Raw genomic sequence first — 18048 nt, forward strand, 5'->3', positions numbered from 1 at the left:
TTTGTTTCCACTGTTTTATTATGTGCCTGTCGCGATAAGCAATTAATTGACTTATCGTATGATAAATAAAAATGAACTCGATAAATTGCCATTTACATGAGGATGTGACTAGCAGTTTGAAAGGATGTACTTGAATTAATATTATATATTATCATTATGTCAGTGGTCTAAAATGGTCATACAACGGTGGCGACAATATTATCGGTTATCGCAAAATAATTTCCGGGAAAATGTATCCAACAAAATTAATTATCGTGAGAGGCCTATACATGAAACACACACACACACACACACACACACACACACACACACACACACACACACACACACACACACACACACACACACACACACACACACACACACACACACACACACACACACACACACACACACACACACACACACACACACACACACACACACACACACACACACACACACACACACACACACACACACACACACACACCACACACACACACACACACACACACACACACACACACACACACACACACACACACACACACACACACAAATCTACAGACTTACTCCAAATATATTAATTAACACACTCTCACTCTCAAATAGTCTTTGACTTTATTTTGGCCTAGTAGAACAATAAGCAGCAGACTTTTACTTTTTTATCATTTCTACTGGATCTTAGATCTGCGCAGGCGGACCCTCCGCGTGAACGCGCAAACGAAGGGGTAGGGTGTAGGGGTAGGGTGTAGGGGGCGGTTTGGAAATGGGCCGTAATGTTGTATCGATGTAGGCCTATAGAGATGTACTACAGCAAAAGTATTCTCCGTCGGGACTTCCTGCAACAACACCACGCCGTTATCTTGATTCTGATTGGCCAGAAGACATTATCAAAGATGTTCTATTGAGAAGACGATCACTACCTGACAAAAGTTTTCAAAACCGTTTCTAGTCTTCGGTATTCTTGTTTTTGGCGTGAGAATAGTTTGGGCAGCGTGAGAGCGTGAGATTGAGAGTGAAAGCGTGTGTCACACGCCAGATGCGTGAGAGTTGGCAACCATGTATTACAGTAGACCTATATATAGTCTAGTAGCCTCACTTCTAATATTTTGCTAAACATTTGCTAGATACATGTTGGCTAGCTAATGAGCTTCACATATCAACCTGAAAAACTGCGAGGCTCCACTCGCAGCCCACCCCCCTCCGCACCACAGTAGGCCTACTCCGCTGCGAGACGCTCCACGCACCCCCAACTCTGACTGACTTCCCGCGTCCCTGTGTAACTGATATAATTGGATCATAAGATCGTGGTGTTTTTGCAACTTCAACATAGGAGATTGGGATGTTTATTGAACATCGGCTTAACATATGCAGTATGGCGCTGCTGCGTGCTTGCTTCAGTCTGTGGCTGAAGTCGAATAGTCCACTCCATTTAGCTTAGGAACCTTCCTAACGGAGTGAAATTACCCGGAAGTCCCTCAGTGGCAGCCATGATAAGTGCCTTTCGAATTCTCTAGATCAGTGATTCTCAAACCTTTTTCAATAATGTACCCCCTTTGAAAAAAAATTCAGCCAAGTACCCCCTGATCAGCCCAAAAACTATTTGTTAGGTAAGAAATGCCTATATAAAGAGGTACAGCACAGTGCTGCACCATCAGTGTCTGATTTATTAAAACAACAACCTTGTAACTGAGAAACACTTAAATGCTACATTTCAAATGTTTACAATCCATCACTAAATTCATGGCAAACCAATTTTAACATCATGCAATAACACTAAAACGACATTAGTTGCATTGAACTGATCTTTTTAATAAGTTGTACTTACAATTTAGTGAGAAATATGGGCTTGTGCTTCACTGAGGATCTTTGTCATTCTCGGACGGTGTGGCGCAGTGCGCAGTGCGCTGTGCAATGATCATCAGATCAAGGGGTGAAACCCGCCGCTGCTGCGTCTGTAAAGCCGGTGTGTCCTTGGGCAAGACACTTCACCTGAACTTGCTCCTGTGGGTATTGTCCACAGTATCTGACCATTGCATGTATCATATATGTGTAATGTGTGTATATGTAAAGCGCTTTGAGTCATTGATAAAGCGCTATAATAAATGTAAGGAATTATTATTATTATTATTCTCGGTGACAGGAAGGCCACTGCAGTTATTACACTTCGCGTTTTGAAATATGTGTAACTCTGTTAATATAAAACCCATACTGCTCAAACTTCGTTACTCTTCCTAAAAAAATTGTTTTAGTTTTTTTTTAAATAAATCTCACGCGGTACTCCAACGTACCCCTAGGGGTCCGCGTACCCCCATTTGAGAACCACTGCTCTAGATGATAGGAAAGGAGGTTTCAAACTTCCTTTATAACCTCCTTTAGCTTAGGAACCACTGGACCTCCCTTGACGAAAGGAGAGGATACAATGCTGCCCCACAATGCCTTGCGGCCGCAGCATTTTCCGTCACTCAACAGTCGGCCGTTCACGGAAACAACCGATTATGACCGAGAAATTATATCATGAAAGTTACGGTGCTTAGTAAGCATTTTAAAACGTATGTGGTAAGTTGCCAAAGTGCTTTGTTTTGAACGTTCATCAGTATTATAATCAAAAAGAGAAATATGAACATTAGTTTTTACTGAAATTATCAAATAAGTCAACATTTCACAGTCTTTACTGAGCTGTGTGGAGTTTGTTCAACTTTTAAAAGATGTTGAATGGTGATATACACAGTGATAGATGTTAAGGACTAACGTTTATAATAAATACATTTGTATTGATTTTAAGATCTTTTCATAGTTCATACAATAATACGTATTGGTATCATTTGTATTAATGTGGACCGGAGGGAGAGGGCGACGAGCATAAGTTTCACTTTCCTTTTTTATTTCAATTCCAACTTTGGTCATGAATATGTTTCTCTGTTGTCCCCGTTCATAAAGCATAAAACAACAGCATCAGAGCACGGTGCAGAATCTCTAGATAAGTTTACAGTAGTCCCTCGTTCTTATTAAACATCCATGTTGTAGTCCGCTGTATAGAAAACTGTAGTTTCCATAGTTTCCCCACAGCAGCAGACGCACATTCATGACGTCCGCTGGCGCATCATAAACACGTCCAGTGGCGGCCGGCCCATAGGGGTGCCACCCCACCTCTTCCCACATACAAAAAAAATAAAAAAATGTATATATTTAAAAAATAATAATATTTATTTTATTTTAATTTTTAATAAACAAGGTAAATATTATATAATTGGTATCAGTAAAATGTATAATCTACAATAAAATCTCGTTTAAAATTGTGTTACGACGATGTCTAAAGTTACTGATAAGTCACATGTTTCCTGCCTGGCCTTGCCCATGTGTCATTACCTTTATATATACAGTCTATGGTCATTACCCTCTCTCGTCTGGGCGGTAAGAAAGGAGCCCTCAACCAGTGCAGCAGCAGCCACTAGCAGCTGACTGTTGCTATCTGTAAACTATGATGCCGAAACATAATTTCAGCCAATCAGCGTCGTCAAATCTGATGATCACCGGGCGTCAATGTCTGCGCCCGGTCCAGTCTGTGAGTAGTTTGGACACTAGTGACTCGTATCCGGTGGGGTGACGCAGTACGGCAGTAGTTGATGAGGATGGCTTCATGTACAGGTGAAGTCTCCGGACCTCGGTCCCCGCCCAATTCCGTTCAAGAGCTAATCTCCAATCCTTTCGAAAGGAGAAGTTTGGGAGATAAACTGTTGCTTAAAGACCTTGGACCGGACCAACCCGATTTGTATATATCGCAGCAAGCTCGTGAAAAAGACAAAACGTATCAACGAGGCTTCTCACGTAGCTGGTACACCAGAAAGGCATGGCTAACTGGATGCAAACAGGTAAATGCTGTCTTTTGTTTCCCATGCTTGCTCTTCAAACAGCCGGGGACAGATACGATCTGTTCAGAAACTAGACAAAAGTTAAACAAGTACAAACCACAGACTGTCTGTGTCATGGAGAATACAGTCGCTGGTTTATTTATGTCTGTATAGGCCGTTGTTGTGAGTGTGGACGGTCGGAGCATATATAACGTTAGCTTAGCCAAGCTCCATTTAGAAAACACGCACTTTAAAAGGGTTTTTCGCCTGCCGTCTGTCGGCAAAGTTGTCAAAGCGTTAATTCATGGTTTTTACTAACCGGTATCAGTATGATGTTACTTCGGCATCATTTTGAAATGTGTATTACAATTAAATCACGGTCAAATATGTTCATCTTGTTGTAGTTGTAGCCCCCTTGCCAGCGATTCTCTCTCTAGTTTAGCATACTCAGGCCCTAGAACCACGATTTTATGGGGTCAGAAAAACTGTGAATTAGGACCCGCTAGCCGGTACTAGGTCAAGTGGAAACGCAACCAAAAACGGGCCCGCACGGCTCGGCACGCTTAAAGCGAGCTCCGCGCTGCACTGGAAACGCGCCATTACATCACCAGAAGTCCTGATTTAAGGGGTAATTTCTCCCAAAAAAACAGCCCCACCAAAAATATTTTCCACCAGCCGCCACTGAACACGTCAGATAGTGAAAGTGCATTCGGATTCTCTAAAGGACCGCAGTCTCTTCTCCTAAATCCTTTTGAATTCTCCTATCCACTATCTCTTAACCCCGTGACGTTTCACTCAGAGGTCAAGGAATTACCTTGGTTAGACGTTAGGAGCTGATTTTTGGATTATCCGACCGCAACCTGTGTCTGCGTTCTTTCGCACCTGCCTGTAATAATCTGAGAAGGTCCCGCCTCTTTGGCTGGTTGATTGACACTTCAGTAATAGCCTATCAGATAGCGCTGTGGGCGGGACATTGCTCGTGTACAGAGAGTGGTGACTGCACACTGCAGCCAGAGAAACGGCCGCATCAGAGCCAAAGTTTTATCAGCAATTTGATAAAAAAAAGGACGATACCGATAATCGGTCAAATGCGGAATATCGCCCCCCGATAATCGGCCAGGCCGATCACGCAGACTGCATGTGTGGGGCCTCACCTCGCGGAGGGGGCCTCCTCATGCGGAGAGAGCCTCAACTGAGCCACAAATGCGGCGCACCTATGCGCTTATGCGGCGCAATTAGTGTAGTTTAGCCATAGACTGTATATATAAATGGATGTAGGGTCCGTGACGTCACCCATAGGATTCTGCAGAGTTGCCGAGAAGCCCTTAGTAGGCGGAGTCGGGCACTAACTGCTCGACAGTGACGTCAGAGTTCAACTCCCAAATAAGGGCAAAGAGGCGGAGCCGAGGCGGGACCTCCTGCCACCGAGCTGGAAGCTCCAGAGCTAGCTGAAGCTACCAAGCTAAGCTAACATGCTCCCCATCTGCACACTGCCGTCGCATTTTACGTTTCTAAGGTAAGCGGACATGAAACTATTCAGCAAAACTATAAATAATAATCTAAGTTATTGAGTTTTTAGCATAATACTTCAGAATCTTAATATCCCTTAACGTTTGTATGTAATTGTGCTAAATTCAACACTGGAATCAAGCAAATATTAATATGTTTGCATGACATTAGTTATTTATATTTTGATATCACTTAATTATACGTTTAATACATTTAAGTCAAGCTAAGGTACATGTGATGGTAGCTAGTTAGTGCTCTTACCTGTGAGGCCTCCTCCAAACAGCATAATAACCAGACTGTTGTGGTGACACCATGTTTGACCATAATTCACCTTTTGTATTGTGTTGCCACACGGACCCTTTAGTGGGAACACTTAGCTTTAGTTCGTCATTCCTGCCTAGCTTGTCATACTGAGCAGACGTGTATTTACCTTCCTCATGTTATCTGATAATAAAGAGTGGAACTCTATTCTCAACACACCGCCTCCGACTCCCTTTCATCGGCTCTACACTGGTGACCCTGACGTTTCCGAGAAAGTTTCCGGAAACTTAACGAACATGGCTGAGCGCGATGTCTTCGTAAAACTGCCGGACACATTACATTACATTGCATTTAGCTGACGCTTTTATCCAAAGCGACTTACAATAAGTGCGTTCGTCCAACAAAATACAACTTGAAGAAAACAGAATCATATAAGTACATCAGGTTTCATAGAGCAAAAACATTTCAAGTGCTACTCAACTGGCTTTAGAAAAGTCAGTCCTTTATTAGTATAAAAGTGCTTCGTTAATAGTTCTATCGCTCGAAGTGGAGTCGAAAGAGATGAGTTTTCAGTTTGCGCCGGAAGATGTGCAAGCTATCTGCCGTCCTGATGTCAATGGGGAGCTCATTCCACCATCCTGGAGCCAGGACAGCAAACCCACGTGTTTTCGCCGTTGGGAACTTGGGTCCCCCTCGCAGCGAGGGCGCAGCGAGTCGTTTGGCTGATGCAGAGCGTAGTGCACGCGCTGGGGTGTACGGTTTAACCATGTCCTGGATGTACGAAGGGCCAGATCCATTCGCAGCATGGTAAGCAAGTACCAGTGTCTTGAAGTGGATTCTAGCAGTTACCGGAAGCCAGTGAAGCGAGCGTAGGAGCGGAGTAGTGTGGGAAAATGTAGGAAGGTTGAAGACCAGACGAGCCGCTGCATTCTGGATGAGCTGCAGAGGTCTGATGGCACATGCAGGTAGACCAGCCAGGAGGGAGTTGCAGTAGTCTAGGCGTGAGATGACGAGAGCCTGGACCAGAACCTGAGTCGCTTTCTGTGTCAGCTGGGGACGTATCTTCCTGATGTTGTAAAGCGTGTATCTGCAGCAACGGGTTGTAGCAGCGATGTTTGCAGTGAAGGACAGGTTGTTATCAAGGGTCACACCCAGATTCCTTGCAGTCTGAGTCGGGGAAACAACTGAGGTGCCGATGTTGATTGTTAGGTCAAGAGTGGGACAATCTTTTCCCGGAAGGAAGAGCAGCTCAGTCTTGTCAAGGTTGAGTTTGAGGTGATGAGCAGACATCCACTGAGAGATGTCAGCTAGACAAGCAGAGATGCGTGCGACGACCTGGGTCTCTGAGCGGGGAAAGGACAGAATTAATTGGGTGTCATCAGCGTAGCAGTGGTAAGAAAAACCATGCGGGCTAATGACTGATCCGAGCGAGTTTGTGTACAGGGAGAAGAGGAGGGGACCAAGAACAGAGCCCTGAGGGACCCCCGTAGTTAATTGACAAGGGTCGGACTCAGACCCTCTCCAAGTCACCCTGTAGGTACGGTCTTTCAGGTATGAGGTGAGGAGGGAAAGTGCAGAGCCTGAAACTCCAAGTTTTTGGAGAGTGCGAAGGAGGATCTGATGATTCACCGTGTCGAATGCAGCAGACAGGTCCAACAGGATGATGACAGAGGAGAGGGATGCAGTTTTGGCAGTGTGCAGTTCCTCCGTGACAGCAATGAGAGCAGTTTCTGTGGAGTGACCTGCCTTGAAACCAGACTGGTGCGGATCCAGAAGGTTGTTCTGATTGAGATAACAGGAGAGTTGTTTAAAGACAGCGCGTTCAAGTGATTTAGACAGGAACGGGAGGAGAGAGACAGGCCTGTAGTTTATAACATCAGACGGGTTGAGAGTGGGTTTCTTTAGGAGAGGGTTTACTCTTGCCTCCTTGAGACTGTTTGGAAAGTGACCAGAAGTTAGAGAAGTGTTGATGAAATGGGTGAGAAACGGTAGAATATCAGGAGCGATAGTCTGAAGGAGGTTTGAAGGGATAGGGTCCAGAGGACAGGTGGTAGGGCGGGCAGAGGTAATGAGGGTAAGAATCTCACTTGGAGAGAGAGGGGAAAAGGAGGTAAGTGTGTTGGTGGAAGGAGGGTCTGGTGACCCAGCGGTGAGTAAAGGTGAGTCAGAAAAAGCGAATATCATCAACCTTTTTTTCAAAGTGGGTAACAAAGTCGCTTGACAGAAGTGAGGAGGGGGGAGGAGCTTTTGGAGGGTCCAAGAGGGTGGAGAAGATGGAAAATAGTTTTTTAGGATTGGAATAGGAAGATTGGATCTTATCTTGAAAGAAAGTGCTTTTTGCCTGAGAGATCGAAGCAGAGAAAGAGGAGAGGAGAGCCTGATAGGTTAGGACAGGGGTGGCCAACCCGCGGCTCTCGAGCCGCATGCGGCTCTTTGCCTAGTTTCATGCGGCTCTTCAGTTCATATCGAATTGTATATGTGTGAGTTTGGGGGAGAGACACTGACTCCTGACTAGTGTTGCACGGTGTACCGATACTTGAAAGGTACCGCGATACCCTGCCGTTAAAAACGTTACGATTCCTCCGTTTCATTAGTATCGGTACTTTAAGAATGACGGGGGAAAGTACTCCGGTGAGAAAGCGCCGTTTTAATAAGAGCCGTGTGTGTTCAGCGCTCTGCTTCCACTCCCTGCACTGCAGCCGTGCCTGCAGTCCCGCCCCTCTCAAGCACACTCAAGTGCCTCCCCTCTCTCGTGCACGCGCTAGCTGCCAGAGCATGTGAGAAAACGAGAAGCATGGCTGCAAGTGGGAGTGCAACTGCCACTGCGCCTCGGCTTGTTGACAAAAAAGACGCCAGAAGCGAAATTTGAAAGTATTTTAGCTATATCTCTGACAGTGAGGGCAAGCCTACGGACACCACGAGGCCTGTCTGTAAGAAATGTATTAATTGTCCATCCATCCATCCATCTTCTCCCGCTTATCCGTGGTCGGGTCGCGGGGGTAGCAGTTCCAGCAGAGAGCCCCAAACTTTCTTTTCCCTGGCGACATCAACCAGCTCTGACTGGGGGATCCCAAGGCGCTCCCAGGCCAGCGAAGAGATATAATCCCTCCACCTGGTCCTAGGTCTACCCCTTGGTCTCTTCCCAGCTGGACGTGCCTGGAACACCTCCCTAGGGAGGCGCCCAGGTGGCATCCTAACTAGGTGCCCGAACCACCTCAACTGGCTCCTTTCGACGCGAAGGAGGAGCGGCTCAACTCCGAGTCCCTCCCTGATGACCGAACTTCTCACCTTATCCCTAAGGGAGACACCAGCCACCCTGCGGAGAAAACCCATCTCGGCCGCTTGTATCCGCGATCTCGTTCTTTCGGTCATTAATTGTATTTAATACAAATTATTGTCATTTATTTTATTTATTGTTCTCATTGTTTAAAAGTTTGTGTTATGGTTCTGGTGTGAAATAAAGCACAATAAATTACATTTAATACTGTTTCCCTTTTTTTAAGAAAATAATCGGAATCGCAATTCTTGACTTGGTATCGAAACCAAAATGTTGGTATCGTGACAACACTAGCTACTCCTGACAGTTAAACCTGATATTTAGTAGGTCTGTTAAGTATTGAATGCTGATAATTCTGACGTAATTTGGCTGGTCAAAGTTGTTTGGGCTCGGATAAAATCGCTCCGTTACTTTCGTCCCGTGTTACTTTCGTCCCGTGTCACTTTTGTCCCGGCTCTCCCTACTTGTGTATGTGTGGTGTCAGGTGTCAGTATGAGAGGATGACAGCGCGTCTAATTTTGATGTGGCCCAAGAGCCAATCACAATAATACCTGCGATGCAGTGAACCAATTTGAGGGGGGGGAAACCTATCGTTGATTAAACACTATCCAGTGTTTCCCCTACCATTGTCTTGGAGGGGCGCTGCGCCCCACCAACGGAGCCCCGCGCCCCCCCCTGAAATTCAAGGTGTTTAAAAAATATATATAATTTTTTTTTTTTATATATATATAGCACCAAATTCCAAATAATCTATAACTACTGTCACTTTTCACATTGAACATGTGCTCTTTAATTAAATAAACTAAACGCTTTCATTTTAAGTTGTGAGTTTAGTGTTTTTGACCCTAAGAAACACTGATGCATTAATCAATAACAATAATCCACAGCTCCTCTCTCTGCTCCAGAGGATTTAAAAAATATATATCCCAATGCCACAAAGATCACATCAGTGACGTGGTTGAAATCTTGTCTCCAGAAAACAAAAAACTGAAACGAGCGGTATCAGTGACTGTGTGTTTGATGTGGCTCTTTGCAGAAACATAGAAAAAAAAAACAAAAAAAAACCTCTGACTGGTTGGCCAGCCCTGGGTTAGGAGGTCGTCACGGTGTTTGGATTTCCACCATTTCCGCTCTGCTGCCCTAAGGACGGTTCTATTAGCACGCAGTGCATCATTTAGCCAGGGAGCAGGAGGGGACTGACGAGCCTGCCGAGATGTGAGAGGACAGAGCGAGTCCAGAGTGGATGAGAGAGTAGAGAGGAGAGTTTCTGCAGCAGAGTTTGGAGGCAGGAGTTGGAACGAGTCAGAGGAAGGGAGGGCTGAGAGCACCGACGAGGCAAAGGTAGAGGGGGAGAGGGAGCGAAGGTTACGGCGGACAAGTGCAGGATGAGAAGAGATTAGTTTGTTATGTTTGGAAAGGGATAGAGAGAATGAAATGAAGAAGTGATCAGATGTGTGGAGCGGGTTTACAGAGAGGTTAGAAGTAGCGCAGTTCCTTGAGAATATGAGATCAAGGACATTGCCAGCTTTATGAGTCGGTGGGGACGGAGACAGTGAGAAAGCAAAGGCGGTTAACAGAGATGTTAGTTCGTCTATCTTCCCTGTCTGGAGGTTGAAGTTTCCGAGAAGTACAGCGGGAGGGCCAGTTTCAGGGATGTGTGAGAGGAGATTATCTAATTCCTCCAAGAAGTCCCCCAAGGCGCCTGGTGGACGGTAGAGAACAACAATGGTTAGCTGTATAGGATGGGTTACTGTGACGGCATGGAATTCAAAGGTGGAAGGAGTGAAGTTAGGTAGCTTGAAGAGGGAAAAGCTCCATTTGGGAGAGAGCAGGAGACCAGTGCCACCTCCTCTGCCAATTGGTCTGGGTGTATGGGAGAAGGAATATGCAGTGGAGAGAGCTGCTGGGGTGGATGTGTTGGATGGAGTAATCCAGGTCTCAGTGAGAGCAAGGAAATCCAGAGACTGCAGGGAGGCGTAGCCAGAGATGAAGTCAGCCTTAGGAACAGCTGACTGGCAGTTCCACAGGCCACCTGAAACTAGATGTTGGATCTCAGTGGAGCATGTGGGATAGACGAGAGCAGGCCGGTTATATCGATTACGAGATACACGGGGCCAGTGATAATTGCGAGAAGACACATGAACAGGAATGGAGAAAATACACATGATTATAGCATGAGGGGCTAAACAACCAAATAAAATGAAACAAAATAAAAAAACACCAGCGATACTTAGCTCAATCAAAGTAGGATCTGCCTCCTCTTTGCCTCCCTCGTGACTCCCGCAGGACTCTAAGGTCTTAGCCTGTCTGACGCTGAAGCTGACGCTCCAGGAAAGTGCTACCTAAAATGGACACCTGATTGCTGAGTTCTCACAGCTGTGGGGCAACGTCCTTTTAATTAGTTAACTCTCTGCAGCTGGTGGCCCTCAAAAGGAAATCTAGACTGGCTTCGTCCTGATTTCTTATTGTCTTTTAAGTCAATTACATTAAACCCTAAGTTATAAAGTTCTGAGTTTAACCCTTAATACAGTTACACCTACTCAATAAAGCTCTTAGTATTCTACAAATGTTTAAATCAAAGTTAACCCTAGTAGTCAGTTAGATCACTTTTAAGGTTTCAGTCAAATGACTTTTCCCAAGTTTCTGTCTGACAGATGCTGTAGCGGTTTTGAGTTTTTAAAAACACAATTCCAGTCAGATCAACTACAGAGCATTGATACAGAGTACACACACTGAAACAGAGAAGTCTACAAACACAGTGTTACTCACACAATTCTAGAAGTCTCCAGTAGCTTTCTTGTCAAAAACTAGTTGCACACTGGCAGGTCAGTGCTTAGGATGAGATTTAAATACAGTTTCTGTTGGGGGAGTTTCCTCAGATCACAGCTGATGGGCCTCAATCGAGACTGGCTTCGTCCTGATTTCTTATTGTCTTTTAAGTCAATTACATTAAACCCTAAGTTATAAAGTTCTGAGTTTAACCCTTAATACAGTTACACCTACTCAATAAAGCTCTTAGTATTCTACAAATGTTTAAATTAAAGTTAACCCTAGTAGTAGTACCGGCTCAGTACCGAGCCGGCGTGGAGTCACCGGAGAGTGCTGTTACCACGCACGTTTCGGGACAATGGCGAAGAAATGCATCGCTCCGTGTAGCTACAAACCCCCGGGAAACGGAGGTGCCGGCGCTCAGTAGTGGCCCTGAGCGTCGGCGGCACGTGCAGGCTCCTCTTCGTCAGCGACAGCGTTTCGGGGAACCTGTTTCTGTGTGACACGGGCGCTCAACGGAGCGTAGTTCCCGCGTCGAGTGAAGACATTACCCGGGGTGGGCACGGACCGCGATTGACGACGGCTAACGGCGGTCCCCTTCGCACATATGGCGTGAGGCCTATGTGTTTGTGCATCGGAGGACAGCGTTTCAGCTGGGATTTTGTGACAGTGGACATTTATTTTCCCCTCCTCGGGGCGGATTTTTTGTGTGCTCATGGACTCTTAGTGGACGTTAAGAATAGGCGTTTGGTTGATGCCTTAACGTTTTCTTCCCTCGTGTGCACACTTGGCAGCGCAGTGTGTCGGCTGTCGGGCTCGCTGTCGGGGGCAGACATGTTTCTCAGACTGTTGGCCGAGTTTCCAGACCTGTCGCTGCCCACCTTCTCTGCGCTTACCACTAAGCATGGCGTGGAGCACCACGTCACTACCGAGGGGCCTCCTGTCTATGCCAGGGCCCGGCGGTTGAACCCTTCTAAGCTGGCTGTAGCGAGGGCGGAGTTCGCAACCATGGAGCGCCTGGGCATTGTCCGCGGCTCCGACAGTCCTTGGGCTTCACCTCTGCACGTCGTCCCCAAACCGAACGGCGGGTACCGCCCGTGCGGGGATTACCGCCGACTCAACAACGCCACTACGCCTGACCGCTATCCGGTGCTGCACATTCAGGACTTTTCGGCGCATCTGGCCGGTACGGGGGTGTTTTCCAAGGTGGACCTGGTGCGTGGATACCACCAGGTGCCCATGCACCCCCTGGACATTCCCAAGACAGCAGTGATAACACCTTTTGGGCTTTTTGAGTTCCTGCGGATGCCTTTTGGGCTCAAGAATGCCGCTCAGACGTTCCAGCGCCTGATGGATTCGGTGCTGCGGGACCTGCCGTTTGTGTTTGTCTACCTCGACGACATACTCGTCGCCAGCGCTTCAGTGCAGGAGCACCTGTCCCACCTCCGAGCCATTTTCACGCGGCTCAACGAACACGGATTAATCATCAATCCTGCAAAGTGCCAGTTCGGGATGTCTGACATTGATTTCCTGGGGCACCGCGTCACCAAAGGCGGTGCGGCACCTCTGCCAGCGAAGGTGGAGGCTGTTGCGGCTTTTCCTCGCCCGCTCACAGCCCGGTTGCTCCGTGAGTTTCTGGGGATGGTGACTTTTTACCACCGTTTCATCGCCCGGGCCGCACACATCATGCGGCCGCTGTATGAAGCGTTGAAAGGCAAGACCCCCGTCCAGGCGATCGACTGGACAGCGGAGGCGGACGTCGCTTTTGCTGAGGTCAAGACCGCGTTGGCTCAGGCGGCTTTGCTGGCACACCCATAATCTACGGCTCCCATCTCCATCACCACGGACGCATCGGACTACGCGGTCGGCGCAGTGCACGAGCAGTGGGTGGAGGGCGCTTGGCAGCCGCTCACCTTTTTCAGCCGCCAGCTGACGCCCAGAGAACGCAAGTACAGCGCCTTTGACCGTGAGGCACTTCCGTTTCATGCTGGAAGGCCGGGAGTTTACAGCGCTTGTCGAGCACAAGCCGCTCACCTTCGCCATGTCAAAGTTGACGGAGCCTTGGTCGGTACGTCAGCAGCGGCAGCTGTCCTACATATCAGAGTTCACTACAGACATAAAGCATGTGGCTGGCAAGTCGAACCTGGTTGCTGATTGCCTCTCCAGGGTCGTCATCGGTGCCGTCCAGTTGGGTGTGGATTATAATCGCATGGCGGCGGACCAGGTCGCTGACCCCGGCATCCAGGCTCTGAAGCTGGAGAGCACTTGGTTGTGTTTGGAGGACGTGGTGTTCGGCGACGCGGGCCTTACTCTCCTGTGTGACGTCTCTACGGGCCTGGTGCGGCCTGTCGTCCCTGCCAGCTGGAGGCGTCCTGTGTTCGAGGCTGTGCACGGCCTGTCACACCCTGGCGTTAAGCTTTCGGTACGCTTGGTGGCGACGAAGTTCGTTTGGCAAGGGCTGAAAAAGGACATGAGGACTTGGGCCAGAGAGTGCGTGGCTTGTCAACGCGGTAAGGTGCACCACCACACGAAGGCGCACCGCCACACGAAGGCCCTGTTGGAGCGTTTCCTGGTGCCTGAGAGGAGGTTTGATCACGTCAACATTGACCTGGTTGGTCCATTGCCTTCCTCTCAGGGGTTTTCCTACCTCCTCACCATGGTGGACAGAACGACCCGGAGACGGTCCCGCTCGTTTCGACGTCGGCCGTAGACGTTGCCCGGGCCTTCATTGCAACGTGGGTGTGTCGTTTTGGCACCCCGTCGGACATTTCCTCAGACAGGGGCTCTCAGTTCACGTCCGAACTCTGGAACGCCGTGGCAGGCGGTTTGGGGGTTAAGCTGCACAGGACTACCGCTTACCACCCTCAGGCTTAACGGCCTCTGCGAGCGCTTCCATCTCTCCATGAAGGCGGCCCTCAAGGCCGGCCTTACCGATGGTAACTGGGTCGACAAGCTGCCCTGGGTGATGCTGGGCCTGAGGACCGCACCTAAGGAAGATCTGCAGTGCTCTACAGCAGAGATGGTCTACGGTCAGCCGCTGAGAGTTCCGGGGGATTTCCTCCCAAATGCATCAGCTCCCTTGTCTGCCACGGGCCAGCGGGTTTTCCTGCGAGACGCAGTTGAGGCTTTCGCTCCAGTTCCGACTACTCAGCACGGTGCGCCAAGGTGTCAAGTTCCCGCGGAGCTACGCTCGGCTGGGCACGTTTTCATCCGTCACGACGCACACAGAGGCCCCCTGCAGCCCCCTTACGATGGACCTTTCTGGGTTTTGGAACACGGTGACAAACACCTGTTGGTCGACATGGGCGGTAAGGCTGAGCATGTCTCGGTTGACCGGGTGAAGGCTGCTCACTTGGACGTGGACCAGCCGGTGGTGCCAGCTCGGCCGCCGAGGCGGGGCCGCCCCCCGGCTTTTATTCCTGTCAGGGAGTGTGGACCTGTTGTTCCCCTGACAGGGGCCCGCACAGGCGGAAGTCGCTGTACCGACTCTGGTGCGCAGGTCTCGTGGGGGCAGGCGGGTTGTTCTTCCCCGCCATACGGATTTTGTTTACACGTGAATTCTGGGGGGGCTTGTGTGGTGACACCATGTTTGACCATAATTCACCTTTTGTATTGTGTTGCCACACGGACCTTTAAGTGGGAACACTTAGCTTTAGCTCGTCATTCCTATAGCTTGTCATACTGAGCAGACGTGTATTTACCTTCCTCATGTTATCTGATAATAAAGAGTGGAACTCTATTCTCAACACACCGCCTCCCACTCCCTTTCATCGGCTCTACACTGTATCATTATAACTATAAGTACCAGTTCTAGATCCTTGACTTTAGACAAACAATTCAAAAGACAAAATGCATTTAAAGACCAATCTTTATTTGAAGGTGCCTCTTAACCTGAGCTATTAGTTATGTAAGGGATAATGTGCAGCGACGCGGTCATTATGGAGAGACAGCAAGCGCATTTCGTGGCATCTGCAGGCAGTGACAAGTACTTCCGGCAACTGCCACAGATGCCGCTACTCTGTGGTATACCGTATCTGTGGCAAGTACTTCCGGCATATGCCACAACTTGCCGAGGCATCTGCCTCCTTTATATATTTTGTTGGAGGATGGCGGGACCTACGATTTTCATTGCCATAAGCAATAGCTGTGCACATGATAATATATAACCATTTTAATGTAGGCCTACTGGTTTAAACTGAACCTTTCACCCTTGATTGATTTCCATCATACATAATACACATAAGGATTATCTCATTTTAATGTTGGTATACTTGACAGTAAGTGTGCTTCTATTGTTTGTTTTATATATATGTATATATATATATATATATATATATATTAGGGCTGCAAAAAAAAATAATGCCACTAATTATTTTAACGCGATTAACGCATGTGTATTTTTTTTTCCTCGGCCGCACCGTAGTTTCAGAGCGCATCGAGTTTAAAATACCATCTACAAGCTGATGCTGACAGCCCCGCTCCTGCCGCCCGCTTGTGGCAGACCACACTTCCACGCTCACCGGCAGGCACCGACTGGCTATTGGGAGGACCGGGAGGGTGTGTGTATGTGTGGCACGAGCGAGCGAGAGAGAGACCTTACGTGCATTGTTGTTGTTAGCATCTGGTGCTAGCTAGCTGCGCTAATGGATAGAAGGAGCTGTTTAAATTAAAACAGAGGAGCGACATTTCGCCACAACTGCGCCGAGCACTTGACTTTATGCAGGAAGCCAGACAGTGGGACATTGTACGAAAAGTCAGCACACTCAGCACGGATAGTGCGCAACATGATTGCAGCGTCCAGGCAGCTCCCGTTCGAGCATATGCCTTGAGTTGCACATAGCGCCAATGATCCATCACACACACACACACACACACACACACACACACACACACACACACACACACACACACACACACACACACACACACAACACACACACACACACACACACACACACACACACACACACACACACACACACACACACACACCATTTGTATTGTATTATTGAATGAGAGAGGTTCCAGGTTGAATTGAGGCGAATATTTGTAATGTTCATAGGTTGTTGTGTTTAATATTCATGAGAATATTTGTCCTTGTTCAAATTATAATAAACATTAGCATAAAGCATATTTGTCCACTCATATGTTGATAACAGTATTAAAAACTTGAAAAATATTCCTCTAAGGTACATTTAGCAAAAAATGTGCGATTAATTTGCGATTAACTATGGACAATCATGCGATTAATCGCGATTAAATATTTTAATCGACTGACAGCCCTAATATATATATATATACATATATATATATATATATATATATATATACACATTTACTTGAAAAGACTGTAATTTCCTATTGTTACTGTTTTACTTTATGACAACTAGTGGTCATTTTCTGTTTTTTTCTTATGTCAGTGTTCATTTACTGAGTTTGTGATTTGTGACTTATTAATAAGGAAAACATCATCCTTAAAATTATTTTTTTTAAATTTATTTTTAAATTTTCTAAATTTGAAAAAACTAGATAAAAATAAACTAAAGTTAAAATCTTGCCCCAAGAGCAGTAAAAACACTTGTTAAAAAAATTCTTTAAGGGTTAAGAAAGACAAATATATGTTTCTATAGGTTTTAGTAAAATGGTTTATTATAGTGTATTCTTACGTATTCTGTATATTGTTTATTCTTTAGATACTCTGTAGATAAATATCTATGCTAATAATGTGTATATTATTTCCTGTTTCTTTTTATTATTATTATTTAATGTTTCCTATCCCTTGTAAAAACACTGCTGTAACACAAAGATTTCCACATTTTAGATAAATAAAGTAAATACAACGTATCATATCAAAATCTGTTTATGTTAATTTTCAACACAATGATTTTATATTTGCATGCATGACACGTAACCTTTTTACTGCCTTATATTTTATGGAATGCCATTTAAGCCAAAATTAAATAAATAAATAAATACATAAATAATTAAATAAATAGATGTTATAAACTACAGGCCTGTCTCTCTCCTCCCGTTCCTGTCTAAATCACTTGAACGCGCTGTCTTTAAACAACTCTCCTGTTATCTCAATCAGAACAACCTTCTGGATCCGCACCAGTCTGGTTTCAAGGCAGGTCACTCCACAGAAACTGCTCTCATTGCTGTCACAGAGGAACTGCACACTGCCAAAACTGCATCCCTCTCCTCTGTCATCATCCTGTTGGACCTGTCTGCTGCATTCGACACGGTGAATCATCAGATCCTCCTTCGCACTCTCCAAAAATTTGGAGTTTCAGGCTCTGCACTTTCCCTCCTCACCTCATACCTGAAAGACCGTACCTACAGGGTGACTTGGAGAGGGTCTGAGTCCGACCCTTGTCAATTAACTACAGGGGTCCC

This window comes from Gymnodraco acuticeps, unplaced genomic scaffold (assembly GCF_902827175.1).
Source record: "Gymnodraco acuticeps unplaced genomic scaffold, fGymAcu1.1, whole genome shotgun sequence".
In the NCBI taxonomy this organism is placed as follows: domain Eukaryota; kingdom Metazoa; phylum Chordata; class Actinopteri; order Perciformes; family Bathydraconidae; genus Gymnodraco; species Gymnodraco acuticeps.